At 48.0% G+C, this 19,888-nt stretch overlaps 1 long non-coding RNA gene across 1 annotated transcript in view; it reads right to left on the reverse strand.

Annotated features, from left to right (window-relative positions):
- The window catches only part of LOC148152297 (uncharacterized), a 57,618-nt gene extending 53,704 nt beyond the window's left edge, over positions 1-3,914 (reverse strand). The window contains exon 1 of the long non-coding RNA XR_015760544.1: positions 3,883-3,914. This is a non-coding gene — a long non-coding RNA (uncharacterized LOC148152297). The remainder of the gene's footprint in view (positions 1-3,882) is intronic.
- Between the last annotated feature and the right edge of the window lie 15,974 nt (positions 3,915-19,888).

The following is a 19,888-nucleotide window of genomic DNA, read 5'->3' on the forward strand; positions in this document are numbered from 1 at the left end:
AAAGAATGGGATAGAGCACTGTGGGATATAGAGGGATAGAGCACAGTGGGATACAGCGATTGAGCACAGTGGGGAAGAATGGGATAGAGCACAGTGGGATAGAGCACAGTGGGATACAGGGATAGAGCACAGTCGGATAGAGAGGGATAGAGCACAGTGGGATAGAGAGGGATAGAGCATAGTGGGAGAGAGAGGTTTTGAGCACAGTGGGTGAGAATGGGACAGAGTATAGTAGGATAGAGTTGGATAAGGCACAGTAAGACGGAAAGGGAGAAGGCACATTGGGAGAGACAGAGCGATAGAGCACTGATGGATTGAGAAGGAAAGAGCAGAGCGCTGGAGCTTTATCCCTCTCTATTCCACTGTGCCCGATACCTCTCTATCCCGCTGGGCTCTATCCCTCTCTCTTCCACTTTGCTCTATCTCTCTCTATCCCGCTGTACTCTATCCCTCTCTATGCCACTGTACTCTATCCCTCTCTATCCCACTGTACTCTATCCCTCTCTATCCCACTGTTCACTATCCCTCTCTATCCCACTGTACTCTATCCATCTCTATTCCACTGTACTCTATCCAATTCTCCCCTGCTGTGCTCTATCCCTCTCTATCCCACTGTACTCTATCCCATTCTGCCCCACTGTGCTCTATCCCTCTCTATTCCACTGTTCACTATCCCTCTCTATCCCACTGTACTCTATCCCTCTCTATCCCACTGTGCTCTATCCCATTCTCCCCGCTGTGCTCTATCCCTCTCTATCTCACTGTGCTCTATCCCTCTCTATCTCACTGTGCTCTATCCCATTCTCCCCCACTGTGCTCTATCCCTCTCTCTCCCACTGTGCTCTATCCCTCTCTATCCCACTGTGCTCTATCCCATTCACCCCCACTGTGCTCTATCCCTCTCTATCCCACTGTACTCTATCCCTCTCTATCCCATTGTGCTCTATCCCATTCTTCCCCACTGTACTCTATCCCTCTCTATCCCGCTGTGCTCCATCCCTCTCGATCCCACTGTGCTCTATCCCTCTCTATCCCGCTGTGCTCTATCCCTCTCTATCCCACTGTGCTCTATCCCATTCTCCCCCGCTGTGCTCTATCCCTCTCTATCCCACTGTGCTCTATCCCATTCACCCCCACTGTGCTCTAACCCTCTCTATCTCACTGTGCTCTATCCCATTCTCCCCCGCTGTGCTCTATCCCTCTCTATCCCACTGTGCTCTATCCCATTCTCCCCCACTGTGCTCTATCCCTCTCTATCCCACTGTGCTCTATCCCTCTCTATCCCACTGTGCTCTATCCCATTCACCCCCACTGTGCTCTATCCCTCTCTATCCCACTGTACTCTATCCCTCTCTATCCCACTCTACTCTATCCCTCTCTATCCCATTGTGCGCTATCCCATTCTTCCCCACTGTACTCTATCCCTCTCTATCCCACTGTGCTCTATCCCCCCTCTCTCGCTCCCTGTTCTTAATCCCTCTCTCTCCCACTGTGCTCTCTCCCTCTATATCCCGCTGTTCTGTATCCCTCCATCCCAGTGTGTTCCATCCTTTTATCCCACTGCGATCCGTTCCTCTATCCCACTGTTCTCTATTTGTCTATCCTACACTCCTCCATCTCTCTATCCCACTGTGCTCCTTCCTTCTATCCCAGGTTTCTCTCTGTATATCCCACTGTGCTCTAACCCTCCATCCCACTGTGCTCAATCTCTCTATCCCACTCTGTTCTATCTCACTATCCACCTATCTATTCCACTGTGCTCCATCCCTCTCTTCCACCATAATCCATCCATCTAACTGTGTTCTATCCCTGTAACCCACTGTGCTCCATCCCACTATCCCATGGCGTTCCATACCTCTATTCGTCTGTGCCCCATCCATCTATCTCACTGTGCTCCATGCCTCCATCACACTGCACACCAACTCTCTATCACACTGTGTTCGACACCTCTATTCCACCGTGGTCTGACTCTCCATTCCACTCTTTCTCTCTTGCATTGTGTTCCATCCCTCTATCCCACTGTGCTCCATTCCTCTGTCCCACTGTGCTCCATCAACTATCCCACTGTGCTCCATCACACTATCCCAGTGTGCTCCATCACACTATCCCACTCTGCTCCATCCCTCTGTCCCACTGTGCTCCATCAAATTATCCCACTGTGCTCCATCACACTATCCCACTGTGCTCCAACCCTCTATCCCACTGTGCTCCATCCCTCTGTCCCACTGTGCTCCATCAAATTATCCCACTGTGCTCCATCACACTATCCCACTGTGCTCCAACCCTCTGTCCCACTGTGCTCCATCAACTATCCCACTGTGCTCCATCACACTATCCCAGTGTGCTCCATCACACTATCCCACTCTGCTCCATCCCTCTGTCCCACTGTGCTCCATCAAATTATCCCACTGTGCTCCATCACACTATCCCACTGTGCTCCAACCCTCTGTCCTACTGTGCTCCATCACACTGTCCCACTGTGCTCCATCACACTATCCCACTGTGCTCCATCACACTTTCCCACTGTGCTCCATCACACTATCCCACTGTGCTCCATTCCTCTATCCCACTGTGCTCCATCACACTTTCCCACTGTGCTCCATCACACTATCTCACTGTGCTCCATCACACTTTCCCACTGTGCTCCATCACACTATCCCACTGTGCTCCATTCCTCTATCCCACTGTGCTCCATCACACTTTCCCACTGTGCTCCATCCCTCTGTCCCACTGTGCTCCATCACACTATCCCACTGTGCTCCATCACACTATCCCACTGTGCTCCATTCCTCTATCCCACTGTGCTCCATCACACTATCTCACTGTGCTCCATCACACTATCCCACTGTGCTCCATCACACTATCCCACTGTGCTCTATCCCTCTATCCCACTGTGCTCCATTCCTCTGTCCCACTGTGCTCCATCACGCTATCTCACTGTGCTCCATCACACTATCCCACTGTGCTCCATCACACTGTCCCACTGTGCTCCATCACACTATCCCACTGTGCTCTATCCCTCTATCCCACTGTGCTCCATTCCTCTGTCCCACTGTGCTCCATCACACTATCTCACTGTGCTCCATCACACTATCCCACTGTGCTCCATCACACTATCCCACTGTGCTCCATCACACCGTCCCACTGTGCTCCATCACACTGTCCCACTGTGCTCCATCACACTATCCCACTGTGCTCCATCACACTATCCCACTGTGCTCCATCACACCGTCCCACTGTGCTCCATCACACTATCCCACTGTGCTCCATCCCTCTGTCCCACTGTGCTCCATCACACTATCCCACTGTGCTCCATCACACTATCCCACTGTGCTCCAACCCTCTGTCCCACTGTGCTCTATCCCACTGTGCTCCATCCCTCTATCCCACTGGGCTCTAACCCTCTATCCCACTGTGCTCTATCCCATTTTGCACTTTTCCTCTCTCCCATTGTGCTCCATCCCCCATCCCACTGTGTTCCCTCTCTCTATCTCACTGCACTCCCTCTCTCTATCCCACTGTGTTCCATCCCTCTATCCCACTGTGTTCCATCCCTCTATCCCTCTGTGTTCCATCCCTCTATCCCTCTGTGCTCCATCCCTCTATCCCTCTGTGCTCCATCCACTAACACACTATGCTCTAAATCTCTATCCCACTGTGCTCCTAACTCTCTATCCCATTGCTTTTTTAAACATTTTTACAGAGTGGTGAGGAGAGAAGGTGAGGTGAAGTGAGGGCTGCCAGGAAGGTAAGTTTTCCCACTTAAAAAGGGACTTACCTCAGGGGTTGGGCCTCCATTTTAACAGAGCAGCGAGGAGAGAGAGTGGAGAGAACCGAGGGCTGCTGGGCAGGGTAAGGTTTCTCACCTAAAAAAGGACTTACCTCGGGAGTCGGGCCTCCCCTTTTACAGAGAGGCGAGGAGAGAGCGCGGAGAGAAGCGAGGCCTGCCGGGAAGGGAGAGTGCGAGAACTGTTTTTAAAGGAGCAGCAGAGGGAGGAGGCCACAGCGAGGAGCAGAGGCTGCTGGGTATATATTTGACCAGCGGCTGAATCCCGAGACAATACACGTATAGTGTCTCCCACCCGCTCTCGTCCTATAACCAAACAAAAGGACTCTCGTGTGTTGCTAAGGTCAGGCATTTCAATTTATATTTGTCATGTATCATGTGATCGATTGAAAGGTTACTGTGAGTTGGTTAGTTGAATAAGAACTTAGAGAAGTAGTAGAAATTATTTAATACTTGTATAAATTATTAAAATAAGTAGAGATGGCTGGGCAGGTGATGTGCTGTAGCTGTATGATGTGGGAGCTGGCTGATCCCATTGTGAGCGGCAGTGACCACATCTGCAGCATATATCGGTTGCTGGAAGAACTCCGGATCAGAATTGATGATCTGGAAGCTGAGCTTCAAAATCTGGGATGGGGGAGAGTTACCTGTTCGCTTTGTTTCAGGAGACAGTCACACCGGTAGATTAAGTAATTTAAATTCAGTTAATGATCAGGGACAACAGGGTGTGACTGTAAGTGAGGCAGGTAGAGGGATTCTGAGTTCAGGAGTAGCTAAGCTAGCCAGTAATATTATAAATGATAGTAAAAGTTTCTTTCAATACATATGAAACAAACAAGAGGCAAAAGTAGGCATTGGGCTGCTCCAAATTGATGCAGGAAGGCGAGTGCTGGGAGAGAAGGAAATAGCTGGAGAACTTAATAAATACTTTGTGTTGGTCTTCCCAGTGGAAGACATAAGTAATATCCCAACAATTCAGGAGGGTCAGGGGGCAGAGTTGAGTATGGTAGCCATTACAAAAGAGAAAGTGCTAGAAAAGCTAAAAAGTCTAAAAATGGATAAATCTCCTGGCCCCAATGGGCTCCATCCTAGAGTTCTGAGGGAGGGGGCTGAGGAAATAGTGGAGGCGTTGCTTATGGTCTTTCAAAAGTCACTGGGGTCAGGGAATGTCCCAGATGATTGGAAAATCTCTGTTGTAATCCCCTTGCTCAAGAAAGGAACAAGACAAAAGATGGAAAATTATAGGTCAATTGGCTGAAACTCAGCTGTTGGCAAAATTCTTGAATCCACCATTAAGAACGAGATTTCTAAATTCTTGGAAGTGCAGGGTCTGATTAGAAAAAGTCAGCATGGATTTAGTAAGGGGAAGTCGTGCCTGACAAACTTGTTAGGATTCTTTGAAGAGGTAACTAGTAGGTTAGACCAGGGAAACCTAGTGGATGTCTCTTAGTCAGGTGGAGGAACAGAGGGATCTTGGGGTCTATGTACATAGATCTTTGAAGGTTGCCACTCAGGTGGATAGAGTTTGTAAGAAGGCCTATGGAGTATTATCGTTCATTAGCAGAGGGATTGAATTCAAGAGTCGTGAAGTGATGTTGCAGCTGTACAGGACTTTGGTTAGGCCACAGTTGGAGTACTGTGTGCAGTTCTGGTCGCCTCACTTTAGGAAAGATGTGGAAGCTTTGGAGAGGGTGCAGAGAAGATTTACCAGGATGTTGCCTGGAATGGAGAGGAAGTCATACGAGGATAGGTTGAGAGTTCTCGGCCTTTTCTCGTTGGAACGGCGAAGGATGAGGGGTGACTTGATAGAGGTTTATAAGATGATCAGAGGAATAGATAGAGTAGACAGTCAGAAACTTTTTCCCCGGGTGCAACAGAGTGTTACAAGGGGACATAAATTTAAGGTGAAGGGTGGAAGGTATAGGGGAGATGTCAGGGGTGGGTTCTTTACCCAGAGAGTGGTGGGGGCATGGAATGCGCTGCCCGTGGTAGAGTCGGAATCATTGGCGACCTTTAAGCGGCATTTGGATAGGTACATGGATGGGTACTTAATCTAGGTTAGAAGTTCGGCACAACATCGTGGGCCGAAGGGCCTGTTCTGTGCTGTATTGTTCTATGTTCTATGTTCTATCTGTCTAGACTTCCAAAAGGCCTTTGATAAGGTGCCTCATGGGAGGCTGCTGAGTAAGGTGAGGGCCCATGGTGTTCGAGGTGAGCTACTAGCATGGATTGAGGATTGGCTGTCTGAACGAAGGCAGAGAGTTGGGATAAAAGGTTCTTTTTTTGGAAGGTTCTTTTGTCTTTACGGTGACAAGTGGTGTCCTGTAGGGTTCAGTATTGGGACCGCAGCTAGTTCACTTTATATATTAATGATCGAGATGAAGGGACTGGAGGCATTTTGGTGAAGTTTGTCGATGATACAGAGAATATACAACATAGAACAATACATTGCGGAACAGGACCTTCAGCCCTCGATGTTGAGCTGACCTGTGAACTAATCTAAGCCCATCCCCCTACACTATCCCATCATCATCCATATGCTTATCCAAGGACTGTTTAAATGCCCCTAATGTGGCTGAGTTAACTACTTTGGCAGGCAGCTGAAAATGTGTTGCAGGAAGGGCTTATGCCCGAAACGTCGATTCTCCTGTTCCCTGGATGCTGCCTGACCTGCTGCGCTTTTCCAGCAACACATTTTCAGCTCTGATTTCCAGCATCTGCAGACCTCACTTTCTCCTCTACATTTGCAGGCAGGATTTTTCACGCCCTTACCACACTCAGAGTGAAGAACCTGCCTCTAACATCAGTCTTACATCTATCACCTCTCAATTTGCAGCTTTACAAGCTGACATCATCAACCTCGGAAAAAGACTCTCACTGTCCACCACCCTATCTAATCCTCTGATCATTTTGTATGTCTCTATTAAATTGCTTGCTAGCCTACTTCTCTTCAATGAGAACAGACCCAAGTCCCGCAGTCTTTCCTCATAAGACCTTGCTTCAGACCAAGCAACATCCTGGTAAATCTCCTCTGCACCTTTTCCAAAGCTTCCACATCCTTCCTGTAATGGGGCGACCAGAACTACACACAATACTCCAAGTGAAGCCGCACTGATGTTTTGTACAGCTGCAGCATGACATTACGGCTCCGGATCTCAATCCCTCTACCAATGAAACCTAACACACCATATGCCTTCTTAACAGCACTATCCACCTGGGTGGCAACTTTCAGAGATCTGTGTACATGGACTCCAAGATGACTAGGGTAGGAATAGGTCCAGTCAAGGATAGTAGTGGGAAGTTGCGTGTGGAGGCTGAAGAGATTGGGGAGACACTGAATGAATACTTTTCGTCAGTATTCAATCAGGAACAGGATATTGTTGTCAATGTGAGTACTGAGTCACAATTAAGTAGAATGGATGGCTTTGAGGTATGTAGAGAAGAGGTGTTGGAAATTCTGGAAAGGGTGAAAATAGATAAGTCCCCTGGGCCTGATGGCATTTATCCTAGGATTCTCTGGGAAGCAAGGGAGGAGATTGCAGAGCCATTGGCCTTGATTTTTATGTCCTCGTTGTCTACAGGAATAGTGCCAGTAAACTGGAGGATAGCAAATGTGGTTCCCTTGTTCAAGAAGGGGAGTAGGGATAACCCTAGTAACTATAGGCCAGTGAGTCTCACTTCTGTTGTGGGCAAAATCTTAGAGAGAATTGTAAGGGATAGGATTTATGAACATCTGGATAGGAATAATGTGATCAAGGATAGTTGGCATGGTTTTGTGAAGGGCAGGTCGTGCCTCACAAACCTTATTAAATTCTTTGAGAAGGTGACTAAGGAGGTGGACGAGGGGAAAGCAGTAGATGTGGTGTATATGGATTTTAGTAAGGCGTTTGATAAGGTTCCCCATGGTAGACTACTGCAAAAAATACGGAGGTATGGCATTGAGGGTGAGTTGGAGGTTTGGATTAGGAGTTGGCTGGCTGGAAGAAGACAGAGGGTAGTAGTTGATGGCAAAGGTTCATCTTGGAGTGCCGTCACTAGCGGTGTTCCGCAAGGATCTGTTTTGGGACCATTGCTGTTTGTCATTTTTATAAATGACCTGGAGGAGGGGTTAGAAGATTGGGTGAGCAAGTTTGCGGATGATACGAAAGTCGGAGGAGTTGTAGACAGTGAGGAAGGATGTGGCAGGTTACAGCGGGATATAGATAAGCTGCAGAACTGGGCAGAAAGGTGGCAAATGGAGTTCAATGTAGCTAAGTGTGAGGTGATTCACTTTGGTAAGAGTAATAAAAAGATGGGGTACTGGGCTAACGGTCGGATACTTGGTAGTGTGGATGAGCAGAGGGATCTTGGTGTCCATGTACACAAATCTTTGAAAGTTGCCACCCAGGTAAATAGTGCGGTGAAGAAGGCATATGGCATACTGGCTTTTATTGGTAGAGGAATTGAGTTCCCGAGTACTGAGGTCATGTTGCAGTTGTATAGGACTCTGGTACGGCCGCATCTGGAGTATTGTGTGCAGTTTTGGTCGCCATACTATAGGAAGGATGTGGAGGCACTGGAACGGGTGCAGAGGAGGTTTACCAGGATGTTGCCTGGTATGGTAGAAAGATCGTATGAGGAAAGGCTGAGGCACTTGGGGTTGTTTTCATTGGAGAAAAGAAGGTTTAGGGGTGACTTGATAGAGGTGTATAAGATGATTAGGGGTTTAGATAGGGTCGACAGTGAGAATCTTTTTCCTCGTATGGAGTCAGCTATTACAAGGGGGCATAGCTTTAAATTAAGGGGGGGGGTAGGTATAGGACAGATGTTAGGGGTAGGTTCTTTACTCAGCGAGTCGTGAGTTCATGGAATGCCCTGCCAGTAGCAGTGGTGGACTCTCCCTCATTATGGGCATTTAAGCGGGCATTGGATAGGCATATGGAGGATAGTGGGCTAGTGTAGGTTAGGTGGGCTTGGATCGGCGCAACATCGAGGGCCGAAGGGCCTGTACTACGCTGTATTCTTCTATGTTCTATGTTCTATGTTCTATCCCTCTGCACATCCACACTACCAAGAATCTTTCCATTGACCCAGTATGCTGCCTTCCTGTTATTCTTCCCAACGTGAATCACCTCACATTTAGCTGCATTGAACTCCATTTACCACCTCTCAGCCCAATTCTGCAGTTTATCCAAGTCCCCCTGCAACCTGTAACTTTCTTCCAAACTGAGGGTGGAGGGATGCTTTTCAAACTGGAGGCCTGTGACCAGTGGAGTGCCAGAAGGATTGGTGCTGGGCCCTCTACTTTTTGTCATTTACATAAATGATTTGGATGCGGACATAAGAGGTACAGTTAGTAAGTTTGCAGATGACATCAAAATTGGAGGTGTAGTGGACAGCGAAGAAGGTTACCTCAGATTATAACAGGATCTGGACCAGATGGGCCGATGGGCTGAGAAGTGGCAGATGGAGTTTAATTTAGATAAATGTGAGGTGCTGCATTTTGGGAAAGCAAACCTTAGCAGGACTTATACAATTAATGGTAAGGTCCGAGGGAGTGTTGCTGAACAAAGAGACCTTGGAGTGCAGGTTCATAGCTCCTTGAAATCATGCTTGACTAATCTTCTGGAGTCTTTTGAGGATGTAACTCTGAAGATGGACAAGGGAGATCCAGTGGATGTAGTGTACCTGGACTTTCAGAAAGCCTTTGATAAAGTCCCACATGGGAGTTAGTGAGCACAATTAGGGCGCATGGTATTGGGGGCAAAGTACTGACTTGGATTGAAAGTTGGTTGGCTGACAGGAAACAAAGAGTGGTGATAAACGGCTCCCTTTTGGAATGGCAGGCGGTGACCAGTGGGGTACCGCAGGGATCAATGCTGGGACCGCAGCTTTTTACAATATACATTAATGATATAGATGATGGTATTAATAGTAATATTAGCAAATTTGCTGGGTGGCAGGCTGAAATGTGAGGAGGATGTTAGGAGATTACAGGGTGACCTGGGCAGGTTAGGTGAATGGACAGATACATGGCAGATGCAGTTTAATGTGGATAAATGTATGGTTATCCACTTTGGTGGCAAGAACAGGAAGGCAGATTACTACCTAAATGGAGTCAATTTAGGTAAAAGGGCAGTACAAAGAGATCTGGGTGTTCTTGTACACCAGTCAATGAAGGTAAGCATGCAGGTACAGCAGGTAGTGAAGAAGGCTAATAGCATGCTGGCCTTCATAATAAGAGGGATTGAATATAGAAGCAAAGAGGTCCTTCTGCAGCTGTACAGGGCCCTGGTGAGACCACACCTGGAGTACTGTGTGCAGTTCTGGTCTCCAAATTTGAGGAAAGACATTCTGGCTATTGAGGGTGTGCAGCGGAGGTTCACGAGGTCAATTCCTGGAATGGTGGGACTATATTATGTTGAAAGATTGGAGCGACTGGGCTTGTATACCCTTGAGTTTAGAAGACTGAGAGGGGATCTGATTGAGACGTAGAAGATTAATAAAGGATTGGACACTCTGGAGGCAGGAAACATGTTTCCGCTGATGGGTGAGTCCCGAACCAGAGGACACAGCTTAAAAATAAGGGGTAGGCCATTTAGGACAGAAATGAGGAGAAACGTCTTCACCCAGAGAATGGTGGCTGTGTGGAATGCTCTCTCCAATCTCCACAACTTCCCACTTCTGTCTTTGACTGGCCCTATTCCTGTCCTAGCTGAAAATGTGTTGCTGGAAAAGCGCAGCAGGTCAGGCAGCATCCAGGGAACAGGAGTCTCTGGATTCGTTTAAGAAAGATTTGGATAGAGCTCTCAAGGACAGTGGAATCAAGGGTTATGGAGATAAGGCAGGAACAGGATACTGATTGAGGATGATCAGCCATGATCATAATGAATGGTGGTGCTGGCTCGAAGGGAAGAATGGCCTACTCCTGCACCTATTGTCTATTGAAAGTGGAGTCGCAGGTAGATAGGATAGTGAAGAAGGCGTTTGGTATGCTCTTCTTTATTGGTCAGAGTATTGAGTACAGGAATTGGGAGGTCATGTTGTGGCTGTACAGGACATTGATTAAGCCACTGTTGGAATATTGCGTGCAATTCTGGTCTCCTTCCTATCAGAAAGATATTGTGAAACTTGAAAGGGATCAGAAAAGATTTACAAGGATGTTGCAGGGTTGGAGGATTTGAGCTATAGGGAGATGCTGAACAGGTTGGGGCTGTTTTCCCTGGAATGTCGAAAGCTGAGGGGTGACCTTATAGAGGTTTACAAAATTATGAGGGGCATGGATAGCATAAATAGGCAAAGTCTTTTCCCTGGGGTTGGGGGAGTCCAGAACTAGAGGGCATAGGTTTAGGGTGAGAGGGGAAAGATGTAAAACAGACCGAAGGGGCAACTTTTTCACACAGAGGGTGGTACGTGTATGGAATGAGCTGCCAGAGGATGTGGTGGAGGCTGGTACAATTGCAACATTTAAGAGGCATTTGGATGGGTATATGAATAGGAAGGCTTTGGAGGGATATGGGCTGCGTGCTGGCAGGTGGGACTAGATTGGGTTGGGATATCTGGTCGGCATGGACGGGTTGGACCGAAGGGTCTGTTTCCATCCTATACATCTCTATGACTCTATGATCTCACATTTAGCTGCATTGTACTACATTTGCCACCTTTCAGCCCAATTCTGCAGTTTATCCAAATCCCCCTGCAACTTGCAACATTCTTCCACACTGTCCACCACTCCATCGACTTTAGTGTCATCTGCAAACTTACTAACTTATTCATCTGTGCTTGCGTCCAAGTCGTTTATAAAAATGACAATCAGCATTGGTCCCAAAACAGATCCTATTGGCACACCACTAATAACTGGAGTCCAGGCCGAATATCTTCCATCAACTCGCTGCCTTCTTACAGAAAGCCAATTTCTAATCCAAACTGCTAAATCAACCTCAATCCCATGCCTCTGCATTTTCTCCAACAGCCTCATCTCCATGCTTGGTCACCTTCTCAAGAAACTCAATGAGGTTTGTGAGACACAACCTGCTCTTGGCGAATCCATGTTGACTATGTCCAATCAAATTGTTGCTTGCTAGATGATTATAAATCCTATCTCTTATAATCCTTTCCAAAACTTTTCCTACAACAGAAGTAAGGCTCATTGGTCTATAATTACCTGGGTCATCTCTACTGCCCTTCTTGAACAAGGTCACAACATTTGCAATCCTCCAGTCCTCTGGTACTAAACCTGTAGATAATGACGACTCAAATATCAAAGCCAAAGGCTCTGCTATCTCCTCCCTAACTTCCCAGAGAATCCTCGGATAAATCCCATCCAGCCCAGGGGATTTACCTACTTTCACACCTTCCAGAATTGATAACATCTCCTCCTTACTAATCTGAGTGAAAACAGTTGAGAAATATTCATTTATTACCTCTCCAATCTCCACAACTTCCCACTTCTGTCTTTGACTGGCCCTATTCCTGTCCTAGCTGAAAATGTGTTGCTGGAAAAGCGCAGCAGGTCAGGCAGCATCCAGGGAACAGGAGAATCGACATTTCGGGCATAAGCCCTTCTTCAGGAATGTCCGAAACGTCGATTGTCCTGTTCCCTGGATGCTGCCTGACCTGCTGCGCTTTTCCAGCAACACATTTTCAGCTCTGATCTCCAGCATCTGCAGTCCTCACTTTCGCCTATTCCTATCCTAGTCATCCTTTTATTCCTCACATACCTTTCGAAAGCTTTAGGGTTCTCTTTTATTCTCCCTGCTAAAGACACCTCATGTCCCCTCCTTGCTCTTATTAACTCTCTCTTTAAATCCTTTCTCTCTACTCTGTAACTCTCCATCGCCTCATCTGAACTATCTCATCTCATCGTCACATAAGCCTCCCTCTTCTGCTTAAAAAGAGATACAATTTCTTTTGTAAACCACGGTTCCCTTACCTTATCACATCCTCCTTGCCTGATAGGGACTTACCTATCAAAGACACGCAATATCTGTACCTTAAACCAGTTGCACATTTTGACTGTGCCCATCCTCTGCATTTTGCTGCCTCATTCCATGCCTCCTAAATCTTGCCGAATCGCATTATAATTGCTCTTGCCCTATGCCCTATTCCTTTCTATCGCAAAACTAAACATAACTGAATTATGGTCACTCTCCAAAGTGCTCACCTACAACTAAGTCAAACACCTGGCCTCAATCAAAAACCAAGCACCAGTGTGGCTTCCCCTCTTGTTGCCCTTCGACGTACTGTGTCAGGGAACCTCCTGTACACATTGGACAAAATGTGATCCATACGACATTCTAGACTTCTAGCATTTCCACTCAATGTCGGGGAAGTTAAAGTCTCCCATAATGACTACACTGTTCCTTACAAATTTAGATGGACAGGCAGGTAGGACTGAGGAGGTGGGAAGGCTGCAGAACAATTTAAACAGTTTAGGAGAGTGGTCCTGGAAATGGATGATGAAATTCAACGTGAACAAGTGCGAGGTTTTGCATTTTGCAAAAAAGAATACAGGCATGGACTGTTTCTTAAACGGTGAGAAAATTCACCAAGCCAAAGTACAAAGGGATTTGGGAGTGGTAGTCCAGGATTCTCTAAAGGTTAACTTGCAGATTGAGTCCGTGATTAAGAAAGAGAAAGTAATGTTGTCATTTATCTCAAAAGGGTTGGAATGTATAAGCAGCGATGTGCTTCTGAGACTTTATAAAGCTCTAGTCAGATCCCATTTAGAATACTGTGTCCAATTTTGGACCCCACACCGAAGGAAAGACATACTGGCACTGGAGCACGTCCAGCGGAGATTCATACGGATGATCTCTAGAATGGTGAGCCTAACATATGATGAATGGCTGAGGATCGTGGGATAGTATTCATTAGAGTTTAGAAGTTGAGGTGAGATCTAATAGAAACTTACAAGACAATGCAAGGCTCAGAAAATGTGGATGCTGGGAAGTTGTTTCTGTTAGGTGGGGAGACCAGGACCGTGGGCACTGCCTTAGAATTGGAGGGGGGGTCAATTTAGAACAGAAATGAGGAGACATTTCTTCAGCCAGAGAGTGGTGACCCTGTGGAATTCATTGCCACAGAGCGCACTGGAGGCTGGGACATTAACATAGAACATAGAAAAGTACAGCACAGGACAGGCCCTTCGGCCACGAAGTTATGCCGATGATTATTCCTAATGTAAAATAAAATAACCTAACCTACGCACCCCTCAATTCACTGCTATCCATGTGTATGTCCAGCAGTAGCTTAAATGTCCCTAATGACTCTGCTTCTACCACCACAGCTGGCAATGCATTCCATGTATTCACAACTCTCTGCGTAAAGAACCTATCTCTGACATTCCCTCTATACCTTTCTCCTAATATCTTAAAACTATGACACCTCGTGCCAGTCAATCCTGCCCTGGGGAAAAGTCTCTGGCTATTGAATCTATCCATCCCTCTTGTATACTTCGATCAGGTCACCTCTCTTCCTCCTTCTCTCCGGAGAGAAAGTCCAACCTTAGTCAAAATCTCTTCATAAGGCAAGCCCTCCAGTCCAGGCAGCATCCTGGTAAACCTTATTTGCACCCACTCCAAAGCCTCTGTATCTTTCCTACAGTAGGGCGACCAGAACTGGACACAATATTCCAAGTGTGGTCTCACCAGGGACTTGTAGAGCTGTAGCAAAACCTCGCGGCTCTTAAACTCGATCCCCCTGTTAATGGTAGCCAAAACACCATATGATTTCTTAACAACCCTACCCACTTGGGTGGCAACTTTGAGGGATCAATGCACTTGGACACGAAGATCCCTCTGTTCCTCCACACTGCCAAGAATCCTGTCTTAAATCCTATATTCAGCATTCGAGTTTGACCTTCCAAAATGCATCACTTCACATTTATCCAGGTTGAACTCCATTTGCCATTTCTCAGCCCAGCTCTGCATCTTGTCTATGTCACACTGCAGCCACAATAGCTCTCAATACTGTCAATGGCACCTGCAACCTTTGTCTCTTCAGCAAATTTACTAACCCCACCCCTCAACCTCCTCATTCAAGTCAGTTATAAAACCTACAAAGAGCAGAGGCCCAAGAATAGAGCCCTGCGGGGCCCCACTCAATATTGACCTCCAGGCAGAATACTTTCCATCTACAACCACTCTCTGCCCTTGTCAACCAACCAATTATGAATCCAGATAGCCAAATCTCCCTGTCTCCCATATTTCCTGACTTTATGAATGAGCCTACCATGAGGAACAATATCAAATGCCTTGCTGAAATCCAGATACACCACATCCACTGCTCGACCTTCATCGACTTGTTTTGTCACCTCCTCAAAGAACTCAATAAGATTTGTGAGGCATGACCTGCCCCTCACCGAGCCATGCTGACTGCCTTTAATCACACTATACTTTGCCAAATAGTCATAAATCCTATCCCTCAGAATTCTTTCCAAAACCTTACTGACCACAGATGTAAGAATGATGAGTCTGTAATCAGGGATTTCCCTATTCCCCTTCTTGAAAAGAGGAACAACATTCGCCTCTCTCCAATCCTCCAGTATGACTCCCGTGGAGAGTGAGGAGGCAAAGATCTTTGCCAGTGACTTGACAACCTCCTTTCTCTCTTCCCGGAGCAGCCGAGGATAAATCTGGTCTGGCCCTGGGGACTTATCAATCTTAATGTTTTCCAAAATTTCTAGCACGTCAACCTCATCAATCTTGATCTGGTCAAGACTGTATCCCAGCTCCTCTAAGTTTTCATTCACAACAAGGTCCCTTTCCTTGGTGAAAACCAAAGCAAAAAACACATTTAGGGCTTCCCCTATCTGCTCAGATTCCATGCACAAGTTCCGTACACTATCCCTGATCGGCCCTAGCTTCCCCCTGATCATTCCCTTATTCCTCACGTATGAGTAAAAGGCTTTTGGGTTCTCCCTAATCCTTCTTGCCAAGCCTTTTTCGTGCTCCCTCCTGACTTTCCTCAGTCCATTTCTGAGCTCCTTTTTAGCTGGCCTGGAATTCTCGAAAGCTTGATCCTTGCTTCCTCTACCTGATATAAGCTGCCTTCTTCCTTTTGACGAGAAGCTCCTCTCTTCTCGTCATCCAAGGGTCCTTAATCTTACCCATTCTTACCTGTCTCAGAGGAACAAATTTGTGCACCACTTGCAACAACAGCTCCTTAAACAGTCTCCACATGTCTGCTGTGCCCTTTCTGTGGGACAATTGCTCCCTGCCTGATAGTGTCATAATTTCCTTTTCCAATTTAATATCTTCCTTTGGTAAATGCCCCTTCCCCTGTCCAAGGCTATGGTAAATGTGAGGCAGTTGTGATCACTGTCACCAAAGTGTTCTCTCAACGCAAGATCTGACACCTGTCCTGGGTCATTGCTGAGCACCAAATCCAAAATAGCCTCTCCCCTCATCTATTCCTGAAGAAGGGCTCATGCCCGAAACGTCGATTCTCCTGCTCCTTGGATGCTGTCTGACCTGCTGCGCTTCTCCAGCAACACATTTTCAGCTCCAATCTCCAACATCTGCAGTCTTTACTTTCTCGTCTCCCCTCATCGGCCTGTCTACATACTGAGTCAGGTAACCCTCCTGAACATACCTGGCAAATATGGCTCCAACCAAACCATCTACACTAAGGAGGTTGCAGTCACTATTGGGAAAGTTGAAGTCACCCATAACAACAATCCTGCTACTTCTGCATTTTTCCAAAATCTACCGGCCGATGAGTTCTTCAAACTTCCTACTGCTAGAAGCATGGCATTCCAACTGGAACTCTATCAACCAACACATTGACTTGGATTCCATTTACCACCCTCTGAGAAAAAAATCAGGAAATTATATCACGATACAAAATGACATCGTCACAGGAAATGACATTACCAAACATACAAATAGAAAGCTGGAATCATCAGCAGTGCTTCATCTGGAGGCTCACTGAAGATGGTGATGAAACATCTGAAAATTAACCTTTCAGCTACCTCCAGAACCTCAACCTGAGCCACAAATCTTCTCAAAACTCATTAGGGGGTCTGTAGAAAACTCCCAATGCTCCCTTGCTGTTCCTAACTCCCACCCATACTGACTCAGTAGACAAACCTTCCTCAACAACCTTTGTTTCTGTAGCTGTGATGCACTCTCTGATTAACAATGCTACACCCCCTCATCTTTTACCATTCTCCCTATTCTTTTTAAACATTCTAAACCCTGGAAGTTAAATGACTTCAAGGCAGGGATTGATAAATTTTTTGATCCCGCAAGGAATTAAGAGCTACGGGGAGGGTGCGGCTCAGTGGAGTGGAAAAGCCCATCAGCCATGATCAAATAGCGGAATGGACTCAATTGGCCGAATGGCCTTACTTCCACTCCGATATCTTATGGTTTTATGTCCTTTGGTCTTAGGTTCTCCATCCCTCGATCCTACTATGCGCCAATCCTCTTTCCCACTGTACTCTATCCCACGATCCTACTGTGCTCCATTCCTCTTTCCCATTTTGTTTCATCCCTCCATCTCACCGTACTCTATCCCACCATCCCACAGCACTCCATCCCTCTATCCCAGTGAGCTCTATCCATATATCTACGGTGCTCCATCTCTCTATCTCACAGTGCTCCATCCCTCTATCCCACAGTGCTCCATCCCTCTATCCCACTGTGCTCCATCCCTCTATCCCACTGTGCTCCAAGCCTCCATCACACTGCACTCCATCTCTTTCTCATTGTGCTGTAAACCTCTATCCCAATATGGTCAAACCCTCCATCCCACTCTCTCTCTTCCACTGTGCTCCATCCCTCTATCCCACTGTGCTCCATCCCTCTATCCCACTGTGCTCCATCCCTCTATCCCACTGTGCTCCAAGCCTCTATCACACTGCACTCCATCTCTTTCTCATTGTGCTGTAAACCTCTATCCCAATATGGTCAAACCCTCCATCCCACTCTCTCTCTTCCACTGTGCTCCATCCCTCTATCCCACTGTGCTCCATCCCTCTGTCCACTGAGCTGTATGTTTGCATTCCACTGTGCTCTTCCCCTCTATCCCACTGCGCTCCATCCCTCTATCCCACAGCACACCATCCCGCCAACCTACTGTGCTCCGTCACACTATCCCACTGTGCTGTATCCCTCTATCTCACAATGGTCTTAACCCTCTATCCCACTAAGCTCCATCCCTCTATCCCACTGAGCTCCATCCCTCCATCCCACTGTGCTCCATTCCTCCATCCCACTGTGCTCCATCCCTCCATCCCACTGTACTCCATTCCTCCATCCCACTGTGCTCCATCCCTCTATTCCTCTGTGCTCCATCCCTCTATTCCACTGTGCTCCATCCCCCGTCCCATTGTGCTCTATCCATCTATCCCACTGTGCTCTAACACTCCATCCTATTGTGCTGGGTCCCTCTACCCGACTGTGCTCCATGCCTCTACCCCACTGTGCTCCATGCCTCTATTCCTCTGTGCTCCATGACTATAGCCCACTGTGATCAAACACTCCATCCCATTGTGCTGTGTCCCGCTACCCCACTGTGCACCATGCCTCTATCCCACTGTGCTCCATGCCTCTATCCCACTGTGCTCCATGCCTCTACCCCACTGTGCTCCATGCCTCTACCCCACTGTGCTCAAACACTCCATCCCATTGTGCTGCATCCCTCTACCCCACGGTGCTCCATGCCTCTACCCCACTGTGCTCCATGACTATAGCCCACTGTGCTCCATGCCTCTACCCCACTGTGCTCTAACACTCCATCCCATTGTGCTGTATCCCTCTACCCCACTGTGCTCCATGCCTCTATCCCACTGTGCACCATGCCTCTACCCCACTGTGCTCCATGCCTCTACCCCACTGTGCTCTTTGCCTCTACCCCACTGTGCTCCACGCCTCTATCCCACTGTGCTCCATGCCTCTACCCCACTGTGCTCTAACACTCCATCCCATTGTGCTGTATCCCTCTACCCCACTGTGCACCATGCCTCTACCCCACTGTGCTCCATGCCTCTACCCCACTGTGCTCCATGCCTCTACCCCACTGTGCTCCATGCCTCTACCCCACTGCGCTCTAACACTCCATCCCATTGTGCTGTATCCCTCTATCCCACTGTGCTCCATGCCTCTATCCCACTGTGCTCCATGCCTCTACCCCACTGTGCTCCACGCCTCTATCCCACTGTGCACCATGCCTCTACCCCACTGTGCTCCATTACACTATCCCACTGTGCTCCACGCCTTTATCCCACTGTGATCCATGCCTCTATCCCACTGTGCTCCATGCCTCTACCCCACTGTGCTCCACGCCTCTACCCCACTGTGCTCCACGCCTCTATCCCACTGTGCCCCATGCCTCTACCCCACTGTGCTCCATGCCTCTATCCCACTGTGTTCCATGCCTCTACCCCACTGTGCTCCATTACACTATCCCACTGTGCTCCACGCCTTTATCCCACTGTGATCCATGCCTCTATCCCACTGTGCTCTAACACTCCATCCCATTTTGCTGTGTCCCTCTACCCCACTGTGCTCCACGCCTCTATCCCACTGTGATCCATGCCTCTACCCCACTGTGCTCCATGCCTCTATCCCACTGTGCTCCATGCCTCTACCCCACTGTGCTCCATGCCTCTATCCCACTGTGCTCTAACACTCCATCCCATTGGGCTGTGTCCCTCTATCCCACTGTGCACCATGCCTCTACCCCACTGTGCTCCATGCCTCTACCCCACTGTGCTCCATGCCTCTACCCCACTGTGCACCATGCCTCTACCCCACTGTGCTCCATGCCTCTATCCCACGGTGCTCCATGCCTCTATCCCACTGTGCTCCATGCCTCTACCCCACTGTGCTCCATGCCTCTACCCCACTGTGCTCTAACACTCCATCCCATTATGCTGTGTCCCTCTACCCCACTGTGCCCCATGCCTCTACCCCACTGTGCTCCACGCCTCTATCCCACTGTGCTCCATGCCTCTACCCCACTGTGCTCCATGCCTCTACCCCACTGTGCTCCATGCCTCTACCCCACTGTGCTCCATGCCTCTATCCCACTGTGCTCCATGCCTCTATCCCACTGTGCCCCATGCCTCTACCCCACTGTGCTCCATGCCTCTATCCCACTGTGCTCCATCCCTCT

The sequence above is a fragment of the Chiloscyllium plagiosum genome, unplaced genomic scaffold (assembly GCF_037043375.1).
Source record: "Chiloscyllium plagiosum isolate Xiang-an unplaced genomic scaffold, Cpla_swu_hap1 HiC_scaffold_1, whole genome shotgun sequence".
NCBI classification, from domain to species: domain Eukaryota; kingdom Metazoa; phylum Chordata; class Chondrichthyes; order Orectolobiformes; family Hemiscylliidae; genus Chiloscyllium; species Chiloscyllium plagiosum.